This window comes from Ooceraea biroi, chromosome 10 (assembly GCF_003672135.1).
Source record: "Ooceraea biroi isolate clonal line C1 chromosome 10, Obir_v5.4, whole genome shotgun sequence".
Lineage (NCBI taxonomy): Eukaryota > Metazoa > Arthropoda > Insecta > Hymenoptera > Formicidae > Ooceraea > Ooceraea biroi.
The window spans coordinates 9,561,079-9,586,957 of NC_039515.1; the positions used below are offsets into that span (position 1 = coordinate 9,561,079).

The 25,879-nt window shown below is 40.5% G+C and overlaps 1 pseudogene; it reads left to right on the forward strand.

The window, feature by feature from the left end:
• Window positions 1-24,204: 24,204 nt before the first annotated feature.
• Window positions 24,205-25,224, forward strand: LOC113562711 (annotated as a pseudogene).
• Window positions 25,225-25,879: the final 655 nt, after the last annotated feature.

A 25,879-nucleotide genomic window follows, 5' to 3' on the forward strand; every position in this document is an offset into this window, starting at 1 on the left:
GGCCTCCTCGATCAGAGGCTTCAAATGTCCATATATGGAAGTGTTGAGCCGTTTCGACTGAGTTTGATCAAGTTAGGAAAATATTTGTCGGCTTTTAGGACAAACATGTAACTCGCGTCGTCCTTCGAAACTTTGTCCGCACCGAAGGCTGGGTATATGGAATCACGACGGAAATCGCACTAACTTAGCTCCAAACATACCGCTCGCCTCGAAACGCAATTTCGAAACGCGACAACGAATCTCGTAACGCAGCAGCATCGAACAGACTGAGATAAAAAAAAACTCGATGAATTGTTGAGTCGGACGGATGCCTAGTTGCTCCGCCCGCCGTGATCCGCTTTCGTAGATTCTCGCTGATAGAGCCCGCTGGAATCCATGGAGATCGTTCGAACGAAAAAGGCACAAAATTAAAAAAAATCGCTAAGGCAGAGATATACAATGATTAAGATTCGCATTCGACCGGCAAAACGCAGAGCTTTACAATGGGCCGCTTGAGCTCTAAATTTGCGGTCTTGACGCTGACTACTCGCACGCATCCGTCGGCTCCGGGGTGACACTGGGTCACACGGCCCAGCTCCCATTTACACGGAGGCAATAATGCATTTCGCACCAGCACGAGCTGTCCCGGTTTTATCGATGGCTGTTCCTTACGCCATTTCTGTCTTTGCTGCAGGGTGTTAACGTAGTCTGTGGCCCACAGCTTCCAAAACCGTTCGGTTAGATGCCGGACACGCTGCCATCGAGAGAAACGGTTCTCGTTGATTGCAAGTAAAGATGGCTCCTGATGAATAGTCAGAGCGGACCCGATTATGAAGTGACCGGGTGTTAGACACTCATAATCATCAAACGACTCGGAAAGTGGAGCGATCGGATGCGAGTTGAGACAGGCCTCGATATTATAGAGCAACGTAGTGAGCTCCTCGAACGTGAGCGTGTTATTCCCGACGACTCGACGCAAGTGGTGCTTAACACTTTTCACTCCGGCCTTCCAGATTCCACCAAAGTGCGGAGCGGACGGAGGAAGAAAATGCCAAGCAACGTTATCCTTCGCGATAGAATTTTGAAAATCGGTATTTCGGATTGCCGTGCGATATGCTGCAGTTAATTCGCGATCGGCTCCGACGAACGTAGTACCGTTATCCGAGTAAACAGAACTCGGAAAACCCCGGTGAGAACAGAAACGCGAAAAGGCGTGTAGAAACGTTAGAGACGAATAGTCGGAAACCAGTTCTAAATGCACAGCCCGCGTGGCCAGACAAATGAATAACGCTACGTAAGCCTTGCGCGACGCATGTCCCCGACCCGGAGATGATCGGACGAGGATTGGACCCGCGTAGTCCACGCCACAGTGCTGAAAGTAGCGAGTCGGAGGAGATACTCGCACGGAAGGCAGATCGCTCATCAATTGTGATGGTATCGCAGTGCGTTCGCGAGTACAAGTGACGCATTTAAAAACGATAGATCGAGCGACGCTTCGAGCGCGGAGAATCCAAAATTCTTGGCGCAGAATACTGATTGTAAGTTGCAGGCCGGCGTGGAGGCCCCGTTTGTGCGCGTGATCGATAATTAGATTAAGGAGTATGACCACCTTGACACTTTAAAAAAATCGAAATTTTTTTGCTTAAATGATAGTTTATAGTCTTAGAAATAATACCTAATTGATCTAAGTTCGAAATTTCAAGCCAAAATAAGTTTTGGAGTCGATTTAGTGAAGCGCGTCGCTGCGCGGTCGGTAGACCTTGAGAGGCTCTGAGCTCGTCAGGTACAAAAAGGCCTTTTATATCTTTTGAGAACCCTTACTTGGCGGACAAGAGACTTCGATATGTAATTATAGATGGAATAGTATCTTTCCCGCCTAATTTTATGTACATGAGTCACTGGCATCAATGTAGTTGTGCCTACAGACGCCAAACGACGCTCACCTTGTGGTGTTCGTATAGCAACAGTTTTTCTCTTGTACTTTTGCAATAATGAAAAATAATAAGAAAGTATATGCCAGAAAAAAAGGCTCTAAATACAGTTCTGGACGCTTGACGCGTTGAGATAGCAGAGCGCTCGATGACAGATGCAGCTAAAGAGGCTCGAACAACCGCAATATCGCAAAGGAAAGAGGCAGAAGAGACTGATGTCACCCTGGAAGGCCAACTGTATGGTGCAGGCATTGCAGAGTAAAGGTTAATATCCCATTTTTTAATTTTATTCACGAGAAATCGTTAAGCAAAACTTTAAAACCGTTTTTCTCAAAACGACATTTTTAAAATCGGCGTGCAACGTAACTTCTACAATTTTCATCCGATTCACTTGAAATTTTCAGAGAATCTTCTTTTTATAATTATCTGTGGAAGTACGTACGGATATTACGCTAAGTTAAAAACTTTTTATTTTACAGACAACTTTTGAACAAAATTTTAGGGTAAAAATTAGAACTTTTTCTTCAGATGTGCACCATTTCCACAAAAATCAATATTTCTAAATATCCCTATGTACTTCCACAGTAAATCTTATGTAGAAAACAAAAATGGTTGGTTTTTTGTTCCAGATCAAACGGTTTAAGAGGAATTGTACACGCCGATTGGACTCTCGCCAAAAAAGCACGGAACGTGAGACGGCTCCAGCGTCGCCATTTTATTGAAAACAAATATAAAAAAATTTTCTTGTATTCTTCAAAACATGTAGAATTAATGCTTTAAAACAGATTTTTTATTTCCTTTATAATTTCTCCTCCAAAAAATGCCAAAGATACCTATAATTTTCAAGTGTCCAAGGTGGTCATGCCTCTTAACTAATGGATGCGACGCGAGCAGGATAGGATGCCGAGACACAAACGGGATCGGAGCGCGACTCAGCCGCCCCCCCGACGCGCATGATGCCATCACGGTCTAGAAAAGGGCGAAGCGATAATATTGAACTCTTCGCGAAGAGACAGCGACCATTTCGAAGCAACGTAATCTCACTCGGAAACAAAAACGACTGAAGGCGTTTAAGCCAGAACGTTCGCGCAGCGAAGCATTCCGACGCCGAAAGTGCAGTCCCAGGGCCACGGCACAGCTGATCTTGTTTGTGTGTACGGCAGCGGGCAATGAACCGGTGGATATACGCAGTGACTCGAAGCAATTTCGGCCACGAGGAAAAGCGAAGGGCTAAGTCCCAGGCCGGTGGTTCCCCGGTCGCGAGCAGTGTCACCGTTTTTGCCTCTAAGAGAGATGTCGCGGGTAACTGACGGTCGACCTGCGGCCAGGAATCGGCAGAGGAACGTAACCACGGAGGACTGTGCCACCACAACGAATGTGAGAGCAGTTCGGAACCGAGGAGACCCCACGAGGCACAGTCTGCAGAATTATCTGCAGTTGGCACGTATCGCCAGTCCACGTCAGGCAAGCGAGACCGGATTTCGGCGACGCGATTCGCGACAAAGGTCTTCCAATGGGAAGGATGGCGATCAAGCCATGCAAGCACGATAGTCGCGTCAGTCCAGCAAGTGCAAGACGACCGGTCGATTTCCAGCGCATCCTGCACGAACTCCATGAGCCGAGAGAGAAGAACCACTGCGCACAGTTCCAGGCGAGGAACAGTGAGGGGATTGACGGGTGCCACGCGAGATTTTGCGGCGAGTAACGTGACTTTTACATCACCCGAGCGCGAAACTACCCTGAGGTACACGGCAGCGGCGTAAGCGACGTTGGAGGCGTCCGAGAAGCCATGCAGGTCCGCGCGCGCGGAGTCAGGCTTGAGGGCCGCCCAGCGATTGAGACGAACTTGGTTCAACTGAGAAAGATTACCGTAAATAGAATTCCAACGACAGGCGATAGTTTCCGGGATGGGGTCATCCCACCTGACTTTTGACCGCCACAGCTGCTGCAATATAATTTTCGCGGAAATAGTCGCGGGAACGACCCATCCGAGCGGATCGAATAGTCGCGCAATGGTCGAGAGGATTGCTCGTTTGGTGGATGGCACACTCTCCGAGACGGACACGGCGACTTGGAAAACATCGAGGCGTGGATTCCAGCCTATTCCGAGCACCTTAAGGGGGGAGCCTGCTTTAGAACGTTGAAAATAAGGTATAATTTTACGAATTGTTTTTGGAGAAACTATACAGCGGATCATTATAAAACTTTGATGTATTTATTAGTACATGTTTAAAGATAAAAAAATTTTTTTTTATTTGAATATATCGCCTGTAGAGGTCGTCCTGGAGGCATCTTAGTGCAGCCGGCATTGTAAATTGGTGAGCATTCTCCTGCCTCCAAATTTCATCCAAACTGAAAAATTGAAATATTTTCTTGTTATTTATGAATTCCCATCGTCGATGAACCTTTAATATTCATAAAAACATTAAGTTAAACAATTATTTTTGCATGAAAAAGTTCAAAAACTTTGCCTAAAAATCGTACTTTTGTGTTCTAAGCTCCACCATTTTGGCACTTTTCAACTTTTTTCTTCTCTCTTTGGTTCATCGACGATGGGAATTCATAAATAACGAGAACATATTTTAATTTTTCAGTTTAGACGAAATTTGGAGGCAGGAGAATGCTCAGTAATTTGCAATGCCGGCGACGCGGCTGCACTAAGATTTCTCCAGGACGACCTCTACAAGCGATATATTCAAATCAAAAAATAATTTTTTTATCTTTAAACATGTACTAATAAATGCATAAAAGTTTTATAATGATCCGCTGTATAGTTTCTCCAAAAACAATTCGTAAAATATACCTTATTTTCAGCGTTCTAAAGCAGGCTCCCCCCTTAAGATTTTCGTCAGCGGCGAGGAGCTTTGTGCACGCAAGCCCATGATTTTGGGGATCGATATCGGTTAGAAGCTCGGGTGAGTTACTCGCCCACTTTCGGAGTTCGAACCCGCCGCGATTGAGTAAACCGATGAGCTGATCGCGAATCCGTTTTAGTTCCACGATGTCGTGGTGACCGAAGAGGATGTCGTCGAGGTATATGTGCGCCAGGAGAATCAGCACGGCGAGTGGAAAATGCTTTTCCTCGTCGTCTGCAAGCTGCTTAATAACTCTAAGAGCCAAAAACGGAGCGCATGACATCCCATACGTTACAGTCAAGAGCTCGAAAGCGATTGGTGGCTCTTGAGCGGTCGGCTTCAACAGAATGTGTTGATAACACGTGTCCCTGGCATCGACCCGAATTTGGCGATACATTTTAGCAATGTCCGCTGTGTAGACGAATTTAAAGGCTCGCCATTTCAAAAGAACGGACGGGAGCTCCGATTGAAGTTTCGATCCGGGTAAGAGGTGGTCGTTGAGACTCGTACCGTTCGACGTGCGGCTTGACGCGTTAAAAACGACCCTCAAGCGACTCGTGGAGCTCGACTCGCGAAACACCGGATGGTGTGAAAAATACACGCGGGGTTCGGCTGAGAGATCATTGCGGGGAGCGCGGCGCATATGCCCGAGACTCTCATATTCGTCTAGAAATGCCGAGTACTCCTTGAAGAGCGTAGGATTGGCTTGCATTCGACGCGACAAAGACGCGATTTGACGTTCGGCGGCGCGCTTGGACTCCCCGATTGCAATCGGCGGATCCGTTCGGAACGGAAGTCGCACTATATACCGACCGTCATCGGCTCGCGAGTGCGTGGTCGCAAAGTGACGCTCATACTTGGACTCGTCGGGCGTGAGGATGGGTTTGTGAGGAACCTCTTCGATTTCCCAGAACCGTCTGAGTTCATTCTCAAGAGAGAGACGCCGAGCTATGATTAACCGTGACAGCGGAATTTGACGCGGCAGCGACCGAATGAGGGGACGCGTTCGGAGTTGTCGATTGATTGACCGGACCCGAAAGAACCCATCCGAAGACAGAATTTTGAGCGATCGGATCGCCGATATCGCCCTTACGAATTCCCTCAAGAAGGACGCAGCCGTAAAGATCAGAGCCGAGGATAAGATCAATGGATTCTGCGCTCCCGGGGTTCGGATCGGCCCAACGCAAGCCCGAGAGGTATGAAAATGAGCCCAGGTCGATCACGTGCTTCGGCGCGTAAGACGTGAGATGGGGCATGACCGCGGTAGTAGAAAAAGACGAAGCGACTGAGTCACGCGGCGATACCGCACAATCACGGCCTTATTAAAGGTGCCAGCGGGAACTCCCCCGACGGCGGAAACTGACACAGACGTTGAGACGCACTTGCAACGGAGATTCTGAGCGAGACGCTCTGAGATGAACGTCATCTCAGACCCTTGGTCGAGCAATGCTCGAACAACCACCGAACGACCGGACGAGGCTCGAACCGTGACCCAGGCAGTGGCAAGAAGGACTTGTAATGTTGATTTTTGTGTAGATGCGCACAATGACTGGATAGAATCGGGTGCCACTGGCTGAGCCGGTGGAGTCGTCGCGGGCGTAGCGGTCGCAACAGTGGTCGCAGCGGTTGAACCGGCGCTAGAGTCCGAGGCATCGTGTAACAGCGAGTGATGCCGTTGCTGGCACGTACGACACGAATAGTTACTCTCTAAATCTGAATTAGTGGAAAAGTCACTGATTCAATCAGTAATGTCTTGCATCACTAATGAATTAGTGACACAGGGCCCAACACGCTGTGCAATCAGTGAGAACGGCTCAACGCACTGATACATCAGTGGTTATATCATTATTCATTTATTAGTGAGGCATCCGAGAGATATGTTCGTGCGTGCTCGTGCTAGTCTTATATGTGCACTAGTGAAGTGAAGAAGCCTAATATTACCTTCATTAGTAAGTTCATTGGTAAGTAAAAGTTTTTGCATTATATATAAACAAAAAACCTATATTCGCACGTCAATTCCCATACTATATACATTGGCTTTATATACCAAGGCCAGATTTGGTTATGTAAGGGCCTATTCAGACAAGCGTGCATAATTATATGCATATATATAAAGAAAATTATCGTATTTTACGTGTATTCTTTTAATAGAAATGTAATTAGATAGTTTTCCTTATATAACGTATGGTTATACAGCTATGTAAGTAATATATTTTTAGCATTTTAACTTATATAATTTACGAATTTTTAACAGCAATTTGTAGTATTATGTATAGCATACTTTTAAAGAACGCATTTTGACGAAATTGTATCTGAATTTTATTATTGTATATACTATTATTACGCATGGAATGTGTCTAAAGTTTTCTATGTCTGGATATGCGTTTCAATGTGTTTCAGATAATCTTCAGCTATTATAAACTTATACTGATGGATGATTTATGAAATGGTCGCCAGAAGCGGTAGCAGAAAAAATATTGGACCTTACACAAGACACATTATCTACTAATATTTTTTTAGGTGAGCATTCTGAATAAATGAGTCAACAGTTTTTATATTTGTAATCATATTCTTAATTGTAAGTATCATATTGATTAACAAACCTATGACTGTCGACACTCGAAGAATTTAAAATTAAAATTCAAAGGTGATTATTGAAAGGTTGCAAATAATATTTCGTAACATGAAATATGTGATCTGTCAGTGGTTGTTTGTAAATCCAAACACTTCAAAATAATTTTATGAATTTTAACAGTTTTGGATTCAAATATCGATATCAATCTTGAGTTGCGTTTTGGAAAAGTGACATGGATCGTGTGAATTGTTATATGTGTCATCAAAATGTCCCTAATGGGTTGAATTGTTTAGTGAGGTATTTGCAAGTTTCTCATGGACTTACAATTCATCGAGGAATGGGAAATAATGGTTTTGAATTTGACCAAGATGGATATTGTCGAAGATTTATGTACTTCTATACGTTGAAGAAGCACATACGTAGGTGCCATAGATACAGATGTGATGATAATTTGGAGCCTGAATTAATTAAAAAGATAATGAGAAGAACATTAATACAATCAATGCCGAAGTAACAAGCCCCCATCTCATAAAAATTTTGCCAGTATGATTTTTAACTTTTTGTCGCCATGTATCTATTATAAAAGGAATTACATTACAAATTATTACTATACATCTTTGTTCTATAGGAAGGTACAAATCTTCCCTACACTAAGAAGAATTTAAGAACTGAGACAAATAACAACATGCAACCGTACATTATGTGCATTCGAGATCAACAAAGAAACATTTTCTTCGTCCAAGGTGATGGGTGGTTCTTTAGAATTCCGAATCAAGCAACTTCAATTACAGTATTTGATCTTTTATTTAAATTATATCAAGTACTCCATGTTTCATATCCACCTTCTCTTTTAAATTTTTATAATTTCATGGAAAGCTTTGTTTATCAAATTAATGTAAAACCATCAAGTACTGTTTCTTCCTTACATACAGGGTGTCCCATGGGAAGTTGCTGAAACTAATCAGCTGTCATTTTTAAACGTATGCAGTTATTGAAAAAACAAAAATTGCGTTGGAAAGAGGAAAGTCTGCAGTTCTTAATGGATATAAATAAAATTTAACAAAATGTTTGTATATCAGTTTATTTTATTAATGAAAAATATGCTAATAATCAAGTAAGCTAATGATAAATATTTTCAAAGTGTGCACCATCTGAATTTGTACAAAAATCAATTCTTTTACGAAAACTTGTGAAAACTTTTTCTAACATGTCGTCTTTAATGTTGCTGACGACCTTTTTAATAGCTACTACTAAATCTGACACTGTTTCTGAATTTCCGGCATAACAATGGTCCTTAATGTATCCCCAAAGAAAGAAGTCACATGGATTTAAATCCGGCGAGTACGGTGGCCATTCTAGCCCCCCCCCCCTGGGCAAATTTGGAGTATCCCAGACCGATGACTCGATTGCCATAAACTTTATGAATTGTTTCGAAGACCTCATGGGTTCGATGTGGTGTCGCTCCATCCTGCATGAAATGAAATCCTCTGACCAGGCCTCTTTTTTTGCATGAGGGAAGAATTGTGTTTCGAGAAGCTGCTTGTAACTTTCACCAGTGACTGTTGATTCGAAGAATTGTAGATAAATTCCTTTTACCGAGATCGCAGCCCATGCTGTTATTTTTTGTGGATGTAAAGGTTTAGCCAGGGAAACGTTGGGATTTTCCGACCCCCAAAATCTATAATTTTGTTTATTAACATAACCATTTAGCCAGAAATGTGCTTCGTCCGTGTAAATTATCAATTTTGCATCAAGTTCTCCATCTTCAAACATTCCATTTATCGTCTTACAGAATTCCACACGTTTCGTCATAGCGCGTTTGGTTAGCAATTGACGCGATGTTATTTTATAGGGATGCATTTTCAGGAAATGTTTTAAAATCCTGTGTAACGTTGTTTTGGATATTTCAAAAGCTTGGGCAGCTTTCCGAATGGAAGAATTTGGATTCTCTTCAAAATACTTCTTAATATCTTCAATGTTTTCTTCTGCAGCTACAGACACAGAAGGACCTGGCAGATCATGTCTACGGTCTTGGATAGTTCCATATTGCATAAAATTATCAATAATTCTGATAAAAATAACACAAAACATTATTTTAATGCAGATTTATTGCCAAAAAATGGAGTGACGTAACGCATATGTTTAAAGAAATAATAAATTCTAACCTTTTCAGCGTGTTTTCGCTCTTAACTTTATGTGTTCCGTATTTAGTACGAAACCCCCTGTAAGCATTGCTATAAACTTTTCCTCTGGAAAAGAAGCACTCGACAAGATAAATCTTTCCTTCGTCGTCAGATTACTCATTTTGACGCGCACGAACTTGCATCTACCACAACCAGAATAAAACTGCGGACACTCAGATGAACGACCGTTAACAGTAAGACCCTTTCTGAAGTCATGGAGGGGAGAACTAATCGTTTCCTTTCAGCAACTTCCCATGGGACACCCTGTATTAACATTTGCAACATGGAAATTGAACAATCAAGCAATAGTGAAAAAGAATGATTTTCATTACATCATAATATTTATCGTTATGATATATTATATAATGTATTTCTTAATATATAATATATGTAATATATTTATTATATAATTTCTCACTAAATATAATATTTTAATATATAATTTATCGCTAAATATAATATTTTTAACCAGCTTTCAATCTGCTTTGTAATTTTGATGTACCAATAAAAAATTCATTTATTATATCATATATTATTAATATCAGTGAAATACATATGGAAAGAAGAAAATTAGCTGCAAATTTTGTCGTAAATATGGATAGCTAAGATCTTTTACAGCGAGAGCTATATAATTTAGCAATAATAGCAAAAGTACCTTGTTGTAATTATTACTAACAATAAGTAACAAAAGGTTCAGAAAACTTTAATAAAAGGCTTTGCTATATTGCAAAATTATAGTTCTCCCTGCAAAAAATTTTAGCTATCTATATTTACAACTAAATTTGCTATGATGATATCAATACTCCCGCTGATTCATTCAGTATATTCCAAGTTTCACTAATTTATCAGTTGAGTTTTACTAATTATCAGTGGCATACTTAGGACTGATGCGTTCAGTGAATAGTCACTGTTGATCAGTGACTATTCACTGCTTCAGATTTAAGGAGTACTTTTGCATTCCTTGACCGCGTGGCTTTGACTCAAGCAATTGAAGCATCTTTTGTGTTTAAGAACGAGGTCGCGTCGTTGACTCGAACTCCCGCCGGTAAAGATCGGACACGCGCTGAAGTAGTGGTGAGCCTTGCATAGAGGACACGCCGTCTGCGAGGACTTAGACGCGGTGGCGGAAGTGACCTTCTGCCAGGTCGAAGGTTTCGTGGTTGGTATAGTCGGAGATAACTCTTCGAGTGCTCGAGCGCGTGACAGTAGAAACCGATCGAGATCATTAAAGTTCGGCGGATCGTCGGTGTCGCTTGATTTGACGGTCCACGCCTTTTTTGTCACGGGGTCGAGCCGTTGCACAACGCTGTGCACGAGCACGTCGTTCCATAGTTCCGAAGGAGTTCTATGGAGGTTTGTCAAAGCGGATATTGCGACGTGAATTTTATCGCGAAGCGATTGCAGCTCCGTCACGGATTCGCGAGGGATAGAAGCTAGGTTGAATATCGTCGAGAGATGAACAGTAAGCAAGCGTCGCTTGCTTTCGAATCGCGCCGTTAGCGCTTGTCATGCAGCCTCGAAGTTTTCTCTCGTGACAGCGAGATTCGAAACGCAATCAAGGGAGCGACCCTTCAGACACGACGTCAAAAAGTGCATACGTGCGAAATTCGACAATTCGTTATTGTCAATAATGAGAGATTGAAAGCGGTCGCGGAATTGCTCCCATTCCTCGAACTTCCCGTCGAAAGGAGGCAGCTTAATCGGAGAGAGGTGCGAGAGAGATAACGCGGGCGGAGTCATGCGAGCAAACGACGCGACGTGTCAGACACGTTAACAGGACTCACAGGCGGCTCCAGCTCCTCCAAGCACTCCGACAGGAAGTCCAGCGTGTTCTGGTAGGTGTCCTCTGTCTCGGCTATGACGTCTCCGTCAAAGTAAGCGTGAGTGGACCGCATCTTCTCATCCGCGACCTTGGACAACGCTGCGTGGCCACATCGCATCTGCTTCCAGGTCTCTTTCAGGAACGTGATCCGAGACCGAATCCTCACCAGAGTCCAGTTTTTTCTCCCAGTCTTTTTGAAGTTCTCGATAAATCGAGAAATGCTGTGCTTCAGTTGAAGCTGCTCCTCGAGTAAAATGGAAGCGCTCATTTTTGCCGTTCGTTTAGACTCAACTTTTGTCGTCACTCACGCACAAATCCCGTATCCGGCTCGAAGGACCAACAATGTTTTGTGAATCGCTCAGCGCTGAACGCGGAATTTGAGCTCCCGAGATTCTTAGTAATCTCGATCAGGAGTGGACAGGAGGATGAGCCAGAAAGAAAAGAGTTGACACAGGTTTTAGTGTATCAGTTTCCTTATAGTGGGCTTTATTATGAAGCAGAAACTGGGTCACGGCCGAGAGTACCGAGAATGTTTACAGTCTCTGGTCTTGAGACTCACGCTCGCGGATCGGAAATCTTGACATTCGCGGGCCGGCCGGAAAGGAAATCTTGCCGCGATTCAGGACCCGGAATTGACGAGCGGAAATCTTGTCGCGACAAACGGCGCACTCGGATCTCGGACCGATCGTTATACACAAATTTACAAAAAAAAAACAAAAGAAAATTTAACAAAATGAAACGCCAAGTAATCCGCGGAAGCGGTGATTGAGAGCCCGGAATTAACGTGCGGGCGTCGATGCAGAACTCGATCGTGAAGGCGGTGCAACGGAACTTCAACGGTTGACCGTGACTTCGGAGCGAACGAAATAGAGAGCTAGTTGTCTTGACGAGACTCGAATAACGACTGCCTGTCGATCCGGACCTATTTTCGTGACTTTGCGAGGACAATACCGCTTGTTTGTCGAGAAGGCCTCCTCAATCAGAGGCTTCAAATGTCCATATATGGAAGTGTTGAGCCGTTTCGACTGAGTTTTATCAAGTTAGGAAAATATTTGTCGTCTTTTAGGACAAACATGTAACTCGCGTCGTCCTTCGAAACTTTGTCCGCACCGAAGGCTGGGTATATGGAATCACGACGGAAATCGCACTAACTTAGCTCCAAACATACACCAGACATAATAGAAACTGTAAGAAATTAAGGAATTTTGTTAGATACGGTCCTGTGCGTCGCGATGCCAGTGACTCGAAATTCGACTATTGCGCAAGATATTGTCGCGTGAGTTAAAGGTGTCGATCTATGATTGGCAGATTGAGATACGAGGATCTCGCGCATCGGCTCGAAGGTTCGCGGATCGCGAGAATAGCAAGTCGCTCGTTGGCACTCATATGCGGAAATCATGCGTACGGAAGAGTCGCCTGTTAGCACTCATACGTAGTAGTCGCACGTTAGACGATAAGCCTAGCAACATGAGGTTAGATCGGTCGGTCTGAGTCCTTTGTCGTGCAGTCGCTTATGTCGTATCGCGCAGTTGTTGTACATCGTGCGTATTGTCGTAATAAACATATCACGTTGAAGTGCGATTGTTTAATCGAGTTACCAAACCCGATTCCCCACGTACCTGGACAGCGGAACGCTGTTGTACTAGTAGGAGAAGAAGACTACGAGCCATCCTACCTACCTACCTCTCTCTCTCTCTCTCTCTCTCTCTCTCTCTCTCTCTCTCTCTCTCTCTCTCTACTTGAGATTTGAAAAAGAATCTTACAGCTAATTTATCTCAGAAGTGGGATATAAGCATATCCCTGAGGTGAATTTTGAAATAATTTATCCCGGAAGAGGATTGGACTAATTTGTTTCAGAATACGAGATATTTGGTCTGGATATCGTACTGGACGTTCGGAACGGGATCCTGGATTGGATACTGGATTATTGATCTGGATCCGAGTATCTGCTATAGTAAAGGTCACTGCAGAATGGATAGTTTACGTTTGGAACATCTGTCCTTGGAAGCGCTGAGAGAATAAGCGTTGCAGTATAACCTAGAAATGTCGGAAGACAGGAATAGTCTGATCGACATGATTATGACCCATTTGGAAAGACATGGGCCAGAGGCGGATCACCGTCCAACCGGAAATCAAGCGGCCGCGGAGAGTCAAGCTTCGCAATCTGCTCAGGGGTTGGAGGCGATGTTTCCGCAGTTTTGTAGTGCGATTGCCTCGCAGTTGCAGCATCAGCTTCAACAACAGCAAGCGTTCCAGCAGCAGCAGCAGCAGCAGCAGTTGTTTATACAATTAGTGGAGGCTATAAGAAGCACCCGTCAGCCGTCGGGAGGTAACAGTGAACCGGTCCCGGTGGTCGCGGCTCCTCAGTCGTTAGTCAACGGTGCGTCTCCAGCAAGATCAACTATTGCGTCATCAGCATCAGGCCATGCAGTTACACTATTAGCATCTCAAATCCCCGTGTTTGGCGGATCTGAGGATGAAGATGTTTCGCTCTGGGTACAACGAGTGGAAACAGTGTCGAGGATCCATGGAGCGACCTCAGACGTTACACTCTTGGCAGCATCTAGCAGGTTAGTGAAGATAGCTAGACGTTGGTTCGACCTAGGAAGCGGAGCAATGATTGAATCTTGGCAAGGACTGAAGGAAGCAGCTATATAAAGATTTGCACGAACAGTTCCGGTGATAGTCCTTATGCAGAAGATTGCAGATCGTAAGTGGAATTACGGTAGAGAAGCATTTCAAGAATACGTTATGGATAAGCTAGCGATTATGAGTCCTTTGAATTTGCAAGATAAGGATTCTATACCTTGGCTGATTAACGGTATTACGAGCATGTCGCTACGCTCTACAGCGGCATCGTTAACGGTGAGCACAATTGATCAGTTTTTGAAGCAGATGCACGAGATTACGGTAGCATCAGCAGGTCAGGATCAGCAACTCGGATGAGGGAAAAACGGAAAACCGAAGGAGTCCGGGGCTAAGAAGAATTCTGAGGCGAAACCTGAAAAGAAGACTGAAGTACGCTGCTTTTACTGCAGAGCTCCGGGGCATGTGAAGCCCGACTGTCCGAAGCTGAAGAAGAGGGAAGCATCGGAGGGCGCTCAGGATACGACCCTAGCTGCAGTAACGGAGGCTCTCGAAGCAGCCGAGGATTCGACAGTCGCGTTGGTGCAGGTAACAGGAGAGCAAGACTTCGTGTTACAAGGTACTTCGCAGAATATTGTTCAAATTAACGGTCGTACGTGTTATTGTTCTGTGCTGGTAGATACCGGCAGTCCTATTTTTTTCGTTAGTCTTAGTGTTTATAAGCGGTATTTTGATAAGGACATGGCACTTACGCCGGTTGAGAAGGTTTATAACGCGCTTAATAATACGCAGATTAAACTGTTAGGTTCTATTCGAACGACGATAATATTTGCCAAAGTGCCGAATCGTAGTTTCGAGATTAAATTATATGTTATGATGGATCCGTTAGCGGCGTCAGATATTATTATTGGTCGCGATTTCTTAGATGAGGAAAATGTATACGCTTTATATTCGCCGTCGAGGAATCAAGCATCGGAATTTACTTTCTTGTCACAAATAGCTTCGTTGTGCGAGTCGGCCGATACCGACAACTGTTTACGCGATTCGTGGAAGGATGTAGAGATTAATGTCGACGATGTTTATCGGAATCAACTGTTAGAAGTTTTGATTGATATTTCGAACACTGATGTCACTCCAGCGAAGGATGATCATTTTGTCACGGTCAATGTAAAAGACGATATACCGTATGCTTTCGCGCCGAGACGTTTTGCATGGGCGGAACGTAATCAGCTTCGGCAGATCACGGATGATTTGCTCGAAAGAGGCATAATTAAGCCAAGTACGTCGCCTTATTGCACACAAGTAGTAGTAGTTACCAAGAAAAACGGTACGGCTCGTATGTGCGTGGATCTACGGCCGCTAAATAAGAAAGTGATTAAGCAGAAATACCCATTTCCTTTGATCGAGGATTGTTTATCGGAGTTAAACAATAAAGTTGTGTTTACGTTGTTAGACCTTAAAGACGGATTTTACCAGATTAAGGTGCATCCGGAACACACAAAGTTTTTTGGGTTTGCCACCCCGGATGGGCAGTTTGAATTCGTTCGCCTTCCTTTCGGATTCTGTGAAGCTCCAGCGGAGTTCCAGAAGAGAATTAAAAAGATTTTGGAACCATTGATAAGACTGAGAAAAATAATAGTGTATATTGACGATATTTTGATTGCCTCGAGAACAGTTGAAGAGAATTTGCGTACGTTGCGAGAAGTATTGTTACTTTTGAAGAAATACAATTTAGAGATTAATTTTAACAAGAGTCAGTTCGTAAAAAAGAAATTGAGTTCTTGGGTTACGTTATATCGGCTGGTCAGATTACTTTGAGCGACCGACACACGGAAGCAGTTCGTAATTGGCCTGTACCAAAAAAATGTACATGAGATACAAAGATTTTTGGGGTTTACCAATTATTTTAGGAAGTTTGTAAAAAACTACGCGCTCATAGCTAAACCGTTGTATACTTTACTGAAGAAGTCTGTAGAATTTGACTTTGACGATCGTTGTAAAGAAGCGTTTGTTTCGTTAAAGAAAGTATTGACGTCATACCCGGCGTTGCGAGTGTATAATCCGGTCGCGGAAACAGAAATACATACGGACGCTAGCTCGTTAGGCTTAGCGGCTATTCTTTTGCAGAAGCAAGATACAGGAGAATTAGCGCCGATTGCGTTTTTCAGTCAAGCAACGAATACCGCGGAACAGAAATACCATAGTTTCGAGTTAGAAATGTTGGCTATGGTAAAGGTGATTGAGCGATTTCACATCTATTTGTATGGTGTTCAATTTACGGTGGTTACTGATTGTAACGCACTTGTATTCGCGGTTAATAAAGCGAATTTAAATCCACGCGTAGCTCGATGGATACTCAGACTCCAGAGTTATAAATTTAAGGTAGTTCATCGTGAGGGTCGTCGTATGGCTCACGTTGACGCACTTAGTCGGTTGATAGCTCATGTAGATACATTACTGCTGGAAAGAATATTAGAATTTAAGCAACTTCAGGATGCGAATTTGAAATCCATTGCTGAAACTCTTAAGTTTGAGGATCACGATAAATTCGAATTAATCGAAGGTTTGGTTTATAGGGAAGGCAGCGATAAACCACGTTTTATAATACCCGACTCCATGATCAATAACGTACTGAGGGCACATCACGACGAGATGGCACATTGCGGTTCTGAAAAAACTCTTCAGAGCATCTAGGCATCATATTGGTTTCCGTCAATGAGGAAGAAAATTTATGTTTATGTCAGTAATTGTTTGGTATGTTTGACCGCTAATTCTTCGTCAAACGTTCGTGAAGGTGAATTACAATCGGGTGAGCTTTCGACGGTGCCCTTCCAGTGCCTTTTTATCGATCACTTCGGGCCATTACCGCATGCGGAGCATGCTTATAAATTTATTTTGGTAGTAGTTGACTCGTATACGCGATTTATGTGTTTGTATCCTGTGAAAACGACGAATACAAAAGAAGTTCTTAAGAATTTAGAATTATTATTTCATATTTTCGGTAGTCCGGAGGAAATTGTGACGGATAGAGGTACCGCGTTTACTTCGGCAGAATTTCGGGATTATTTGGCTACCAAGGAAGGTTAGCCACCCCGGAAATTCAGAAAATTCTGAAACTTTGTGTGCATATAGAGTAGTTTATCCGTAACATAAAACTATTTTTTTTTCATGCTGAATTACAATTCAAGGGGGTGAAATCACCCCTTGAAGAAAAATATAGGTATTTCTATTTTGCGAAATAACTGCCAAACGATGGAAAGATATAAAAAAAAGTTTATACAAAAGTTGCATCTCTTTTATATGTCTACAAAGCTGTGTACGGATAAGTATCGAAAAACTAATGCTTTTCTATTTACCCCCTCCACCACTCCTTAAAATTGAATTTTTTTACTTCGTAAATTTACGTCAAAGTACTTCTCCCTGACCTCTTTTCATACGTCGTAATCAATTTATGTTTGTTATATTTAAAAAAATAAAATAAAATAAAAACCTTAAAAGAAAAACTCCGATTCTCAATTCCGCGCGTTTTAGCAGTTTAATTATTAAAATGATTTTAAAAAGTAATATTTAAATTTCTCGTACCGTTGATTTTATAATAGCCTCTTGGTTAATGCGGAAAACAGAAATAAAATGTTTGTTAAAATAATATTCACAACTGTTTGTTAAAGCAACTGTATATATGATATAAAACTATAAATCACACGGGATAAGTCGATAAATGGAGTTTTGCACTATCGCGATCCATTGGAACGTCTTTCCTCGCATTTTTATTAGATTATTTTGTAAACCGCACGATAAATAAGATGTTGCACTTTGACATTAAATGACGCAGATTCATATTGATGCACCGATAACCTTGTCGAACTTTCCGATTTACACAAAAAATGCGGATTGATTCTACAGATTACATATTACATATTGTGTGATTGATTCTTGACTTATTGTTAATATATATTAGTAAGATATTCTGTAACGATATAATGATGTCACAATATTTAAATCATAATTTATATCAATTTCAATCATTGTTCGCTTATTTCAACAAGGTAGTTTCTACCTATTTTCAACGAATGTATTAATTGATTTTATTAATCCTCATATATATAACATTTGCATTCGTACATTCGTTTTTTGTACATTCTTTATGGTTTACTTATACATTGAAAATGTTATTAATCGAGTACAACAATACAAGTGTTAGTAGTGACAAATACAGTAAAATTTGCTAATTGATACAGTAATGATATTCTTCGTAAAAATGTTTAAAACAGAAATATTAGTACACGCTCTATTGTTTAATTATACATTACAATAGTTATATTAGTGCAAAATGACAGATATACTAAAAATTACGGATTGTAATTGGTACAGTAATGATATTCTTCATAAAAGTGTTTAAAACAGAGGTAGTCGCCACACCATGCACAGCGTATAAAAGCGGCCATCCCACAAATACTACATTTGGGTATATTCTTTTCATTTTTGAAGTAACAGAAATCTACAGGATTTTGAAATTCGGCAGAATGCGTTTCTACATATCCGCTTTTATACCAAGCATATTGAAACAGCTTTTTAAATCTAGGTGAAGAAAACTGATTATGGGTTAGTGATTGCAATTTAATTATTTCATTACGGGAGTGTAGATTAACATCTCTCTTCAAGAATTACATTATCCGAAAATGTTCGTACAAAATTTTTCCAAACCCGGGATCCGAACACATCTAAAGGCTGAATCATTCCCGTTGTCTTTTTTGGAATGGTTAAAAATTGTACCTCTTTGTCTTGTGGAATGTCAACTGCTCTAGTTGTCTTGGGCAGTGTCCGTCCATGAATGAGTAACATGCTTTTACGGCCAGTATTCGGTAGATACACTTCGCTGAACCAAGTTTTGAAATGTTCAGACGTGAGTTTTCCTGATTTTGAAGCTTGGATGTAAATGTTAACTGGACGGAAAAGAGTTTCTTCCACCCTCGGACCAAATGTTCCCGTAGACTCCTTCAAAACTATGTATAGTGGTGAAAGAAGACGTCCACTTGCTGAAATAATAGGCATTATGGTATAACTGTGTGTTATAGAAGATACTGATTGAATCATTGCTTCAACTGTTTTTACTCCTGATTTCGTCAATGTTCGCCTAGAATGTATTCAAGCTTGAAACCACTCTCGTCTGCATTATAAATTTCTTCAACTCCAAAAACTGGAATGTTTGACTTTACGTTTGAATCAAACGATTTTGCGATATCTTGTAAGTTGCCAATATCTTGAAGCGTAAATTGCGTCCTGAATGTTGTTATCTTGCGGGAAACAATTCTGTGCACATTCTTGAATTTTCAAATCCACCATTTACTTGCCTTGAATTCAGGTAGGTCCACTTGCTCCTTTGCCTCCAAAGCCCATAATCTTAAATTCATGTCATGAACAATAGATTTTCTATCACATGCTTCTTCAAACTTTTGCAGTACATATTCCGTAATAAATGTAAATTTATCTGCATTTGTTCCATCTTTTTCTACACTTGCTTCCCATCTGTATAGCTGCTATAAGGATTTAACCTTATGAAAACTATTCTGTACGCTAGTTAATGTCCGACGTGCCTTCTTTGCGCTTTTCCAAAACTCTACGGCCTTTCTCTTATAACTCAAGTCGACCTTCCCATCTTCATCATCGACAATACATTCTTCATATTCAAAACTGTCTTCTTCTTTTTCTGCAGGCGTAATATATTCTACAATTTGTGCTCCATGGGGTTCTGATGGATCAGCAAAATCAAACACGTAATCATGTTCAAATGATGAACGTACGTCTTGCAAAATTTGTAGAATATCACGAATTTCATTATGCACTTCAATTTCAAAAGGCGTTATAGGTGTCTGTGTTATACTCGCAATTTGAAACGTAGTCGCTAACATGTTTATTATGTTCGCAACATTAACCGGCGTAAATTTTCTATCAGGCAAACTTTTCAACAGAATGCTGATTCCTGTCGTAAATGAGACTGGAAAGTAATACTTCCTCGGGCATATTTATATGAGTCGAAAACCGCGATTACATAAACTTATTCACCGAAAAATGTTGGAAAAAAGATTATAAGTTGCACCATTTTCCTCATTTGCGATAGTAGTCCAATCTATGCACCAACTTATCTAATTTTTCGTGTGGTTTGCAAAACGGATAGACACATCCGTATTACGTAAATCGGAAAGTTCGACAAGGTTATCGGTGCATCAATATGAATCTGCGTCATTTAATGTCAAAGTGCAACATCTTATTTATCGTGCGGTTTACAAAATAATCTAATAAAAATGCGAGGAAAGACGTTCCAATGGATCGCGATAGTGCAAAACTCCATTTATCGACTTATCCCGTGTGATTTATAGTTTTATATCATATATACAGTTGCTTTAACAAACAGTTGTGAATATTATTTTAACAAACATTTTATTTCTGTTTTCCGCATTAACCAAGAGGCTATTATAAAATCAACGGTACGAGAAATTTAAATATTACTTTTTAAAATCATTTTAATAATTAAACTGCTAAAACGCGCGGAATTGAGAATCGGAGTTTTTCTTTTAAGGTTTTTATTTTATTTTATTTTTTTAAATATAACAAACATAAATTGATTACGACGTATGAAAAGAGGTCAGGGAGAAGTACTTTGACGTAAATTTACGAAGTAAAAAAATTCAATTTTAAGGAGTGGTGGAGGGGGTAAATAGAAAAGCATTAGTTTTTCGATACTTATCCGTACACAGCTTTGTAGACATATAAAAGAGATGCAACTTTTGTATAAACTTTTTTTTATATCTTTCCATCGTTTGGCAGTTATTTCGCAAAATAGAAATACCTATATTTTTCTTCAAGGGGTGATTTCACCCCCTTGAATTGTAATTCAGCATGAAAAAAAAATAGTTTTATGTTACGGATAAACTACTCTATATGCACACAAAGTTTCAGAATTTTCTAAATTTCCGGGGTGGCTAACCTTCCTTGTAAGTATAGAATTAAACATCGATTGGTAGCAGTGGCAGCTCCTTGGGCCAATGGTACAGTCGAAAGGGTTAACCGCTTTTTAAAGTCCATTCTTAAAAAGTTGATTGATGAGCCACAACAATGGAAATCTCGACTCGGAGTTGCTCAGTACGTTATTAACATCACGGTGCATTCTGCACTAAAATCATCGCCGTCGAAATTGCTAATCGGATATGATCAAAGGAATCACGCGAATCATGAAATTAGTCGATTAGTGCGTAAAGTTAGCGCAGGTAGATGAGGACTTAATTACCGAGCGTGAAGAAAACCGAGATATTGCGGTCCAAGTTACGAATAAGTTGAGAGATTATAATAAAAGATATTATGATGCTAAACATAAGACTCCGACAATGTATCAAGCGGAAGATTATGTATTAATTCGCGATAGTCATAGCAAACCTGGCGAGAATCGTAAATTTAAGCCTGCGTATAAAGGCCCGTACATGGTTTCGAAAGCACTAAATAAGAATCGATATGTGATAACCGATATTCCCGGCTTTAACATTACTGCTAAAGCATACAATTCGATTTTGTCGCCAGATAGAATGAAACCATGGGTCAAACCGTTGCAGTAAATAAAATTAATCATTATAATATTGTTCATTAATTTGCATTGTGATGAATCATTGTGAAAATTTTTGTTATTAAGTTAGCGTTAAGTGCGACGGTATTCGATAATCATTAAGCGTTGAATAAGCTTCACTAATATGAGCATTATCTTTTTAGTTATCTTTTGGTTATTGTAAACGCCGACACATTCGAGACGAATGCAAATGCAGGCTGGCCGACTGTAAGAAATTAAAGAATTTTGTTAGATACGGTCCTGTGCGTCGCGATGCCAGTGACTCGAAATTCGACTATTGCGCAAGATATTGTCGCGTGAGTTAAAGGTGTCGATCTATGATTGGCAGATTGAGATACGAGGATCTCGCGCATCGGCTCGAAGGTTCGCGGATCGCGAGAATAGCAAGTCGCTCGTTGGCACTCATATGCGGAAGTCATGCGTACGGAAGAGTTGCCTGTTAGCACTCATACGTAGTAGTCGCACGTTAGACGATAAGCCTAGCAACGTGAGGTTAGATCGGTCGGTCTGAGTCCTTTGTCGTGCAGTCGCTTATGTCGTATCGCGCAGTTGTTGTACATCGTGCGTATTGTCGTAATAAACATATCACGTTGAAGTGCGATTGTTTAATCGAGTTACCAAACCCGATTCCCCACGTGCCTGGACAGCGGAACGCTGTTATACTAGTAGGAGAAGAAGACTACGAGCCATCCTACCTATCTCTCTCTCTCTCTCTCTCTCTCTCTCTCTCTCTCTCTCTCTCTACTTGAGATTTGAAAAAGAATCTTACAAAACTATAAAAATACTTAGATTTGAAAAGAATCTTACAAAACTATAAAAAAATAGATCCAAATTAAAAGAATGACGATACTATAACGTTCGACTCAATAGGTCTTATCAAGTGCGAAATAGTCACTTTCTACAAAAAAATACATAACACAAACTATCAAAGACAAAATTATAAAAAATATAAAATATAAAAATATATATAAAGAATTTCTGCTGGGTTCTGACAATAAAAAATATATAAAGGATTTCTGCGGCGATCAGACAATAAAAATTACAAAAATAACGTACTTCCAAAAAGCAACCATCAATTATCTCCAACGGGAGCAGTGGCACAAACAGAAAGACACATTGCGGAGACACTGAAACAGCGTCTTGCTCAGTTTCAGTGTCTCCGCAATGTGTCTTTTTGTTTGTGTCGCTGCTCCCGTTGGAGATAATTGATGGTTGCTTTTTGGAAGTACGTTATTTTTGTAATTTTTATTGTCTGATCGCCGCAGAAATCCTTTATATATTTTTTATTGTCAGAACCCAGCAGAAATTCTTTATATATATTTTTATATTTTATATTTTTTATAATTTTGTCTTTGATAGTTTGTGTTATGTATTTTTTTGTAGAAAGTGACTATTTCGCACTTGATAAGGACCCTAATTTGAGGTCGAAACGTAGTGCTACCAATATTTTGTTTCACCAGTTCTTGGTCGTAAATAAAGAATTATCATATAAAAAATAAATATTGAATAAAAATGTAATAATACAATAAACTCTCTTGTTACAAACTGTTTAGTCCATTGACTTGATTTATTCAATTAATTATTCAAGTTGAATCTATCCACTTCTTTTTCATAATAAACCGTTCCAGAAAGTTGGTCATCATATCCTGGAGCTGGATTAAACGCATAACTGTCATTAAAGGCATCATTGTCAAATATTCGTACAGTGAAATTTCATATTTATGTGTTATATAAATATATATGTATAATAATATATATGTTATATTTCGACACGCAATACATAGAGAAATATAGTTCAAAGATAAAAATTGAGGAATATTACTAACGTATAATATTATTAACGTAAATAGTGGACTTCCACACCACCTTTGAGGTTCCACTAATGGCGCGTTAAGTTTTTTTAAGTGGACCTTCGCCTGGAGCCCTATTATACTACACTAGCTGGATACCCGTGCTTCGCTACGGTGATTACCAGAAAAAAATTGTGATCCTATATTCATTTCGAAAAATCCTTTCTTAACGAGCACCTACAAGCCAAGAGAAACATACGTGCCAATTTTCAAGTTTTTAGGCTTTATAGTTCTGGAGATTTCGTGATGAGTCAGTCAGTGAGTGAGTGGTATTTGGCTTTTATACATATAGATCAGACCTGCGGCCGAGTTGCACTTTTCGGCTGATTTTTTCTGTTACCATCTTCACTCCTTTTGCTTCATAGCTCGCGGAGACGTCAAGACGGTCAAGCTCAGGGACGAATTAGCTGTAAGTCACGTATGAGCCTTTGATTTGAAATTTGACAGTGATATTGATATTGATCTCGCGCGCTGTTTATAGAATTATTATTATTATTATTAATATATTATACAATTAAAGGTAAGTAAAATGGAATACATATGTTAAGATATATTTTTATAAAATTAATATTTTTATTTAGTATACCTATACTGTAATATAAAGCAAATATACATATATTGGGTCATTAAGTATGAAACTTTACAAATGTAAAAGCGCCATCTTTAATATTTGTTATCTCAAATTTGGCGCCAGACGTCAGTATCAGGTTAGGTTAGTGTGATAGATGTATGTTCACTCTTCAAATGTCATATTTGTTTGTTCAAATATCTTCATTAGTTTTATTGGTGGATTCTTTTTTATAGAACTATGGAAAAGTCCAAAATTCGTGTGATTTATGAATATGAGTTCCGCCGTGGAACCACAGTGTCGGAGACAGCTCGTAATATCAAAGCTGTATTTGATGAAGGTTCAACTACTAAAGCAACGGTGGGCAATTGGTTCATAAATTTCAGAGATGGAGATTTCAGCCTCGCTAATGAGCCACGTGGAAGACCAAAGACGAAGGTGGATAATGATTACTTGAGAGCCGTAGTAGAGTCCGATCCATCTCAAAGTACACGTGAATTGGCATCGATATTCAATGTTTCCATACCCACCATATTGGTTCATTTAGCTGCAATTGGTAAGATAAAGAAGTTGGACAAATGGGTCCCGCACGAATTGACCGATGCGCAGCAGGCGCAACGTCTAGAGGCTTCCCTTTCTTTGCTTTTCCGTCACAAAAATGAATCTTTTTTTAATCGAATTGTGACCTGCGATGAAAAGTAGATACTCTACGACAATCGTAAACGCTCACATCAGTGGTTGAACGCTGATGAACCACCGAGACATCACGCGAAACCCAACATTACACAGAAGAAGCTTATGGTGACTGTTTGGTGGTCCAGGTCAGGTGTTATCTACTACAACTTTATGAAACCTGGTACATCGATAACGGCTGAAGTATATTGCAAGCAACTGGACGAAATGATGCAACAACTTGCTATTAAACAACCGAAATTGGTCAATCGGTCAATGCCAATCCTGTTGCATGATAATGCTCGACCGCACACTGCACGACTGACCGTGGCAAAGCTACAGGAGTTGGAATTGGAAACTCTCCGTCATCCACCATATTCACCAGATCTATCACCTACCGACTATCACTTCTTCCGGAATTTGGACAACTTGTTGGTGGGAAAATTCTTCAATTCTCAACAGGCAGTCGAAACAGTCTTCCGCGACTTCATCGATTCCCGTACTCCTGGCTTCTATAGTAGAGGCATAGACCAACTACCACTAAAATGGCAGAAGTGTGTAGATAACATGGGCGCATACTTCGATTGAAAATAAATCATGTCCATGTGCCAAAAAATGCAAAAGTTTATGTTCTATTTGTAAAGTTTCATACTTAATGACCCAATACATGATACATGGTACATATTTAAATTTTACGTAATAACGTAAGTCAATAGATTTTCGCATCACCCTTGAGGTACTATTGTTGATGCGGTTTTTTTTGAGTGGTTTCCCCAGTAGGCCTATTCCACTAAACTTTCAATCTTTATTTACATTTTATCGCTTTAAATAACGAAACATCAAAGTCAATAAGTAAAATAAGTAACGTTATTAAGTAAAATTTAAATATGTACCATGTATCATGTATATGTATATTTGCTTTGTATAAGGCCCATACGTGATTTACAGCTAATTCGTCCCTGAGCTTGACCGTCTTGACGTCTCCGCGAGCTATAAAGCAAAAGGAGTGAAGATGGTAACAGAAAAAATCGGCCGAAAAGTGCAACTCGGCCGCAGGCCTGATATAGATTATCCTATGCCGTGTATTATATTATATTATATTATACGTAAATAAATATTTATATGTAATAAGGAATTTTGGATCAGGGAGGGAAGGAAGCGAGAACTATTCATACAAAAAATATATTATTTTAATTTATTTTTTATTTAAAATAAGTTTTATAAATTTTATAAATTGTTTGAG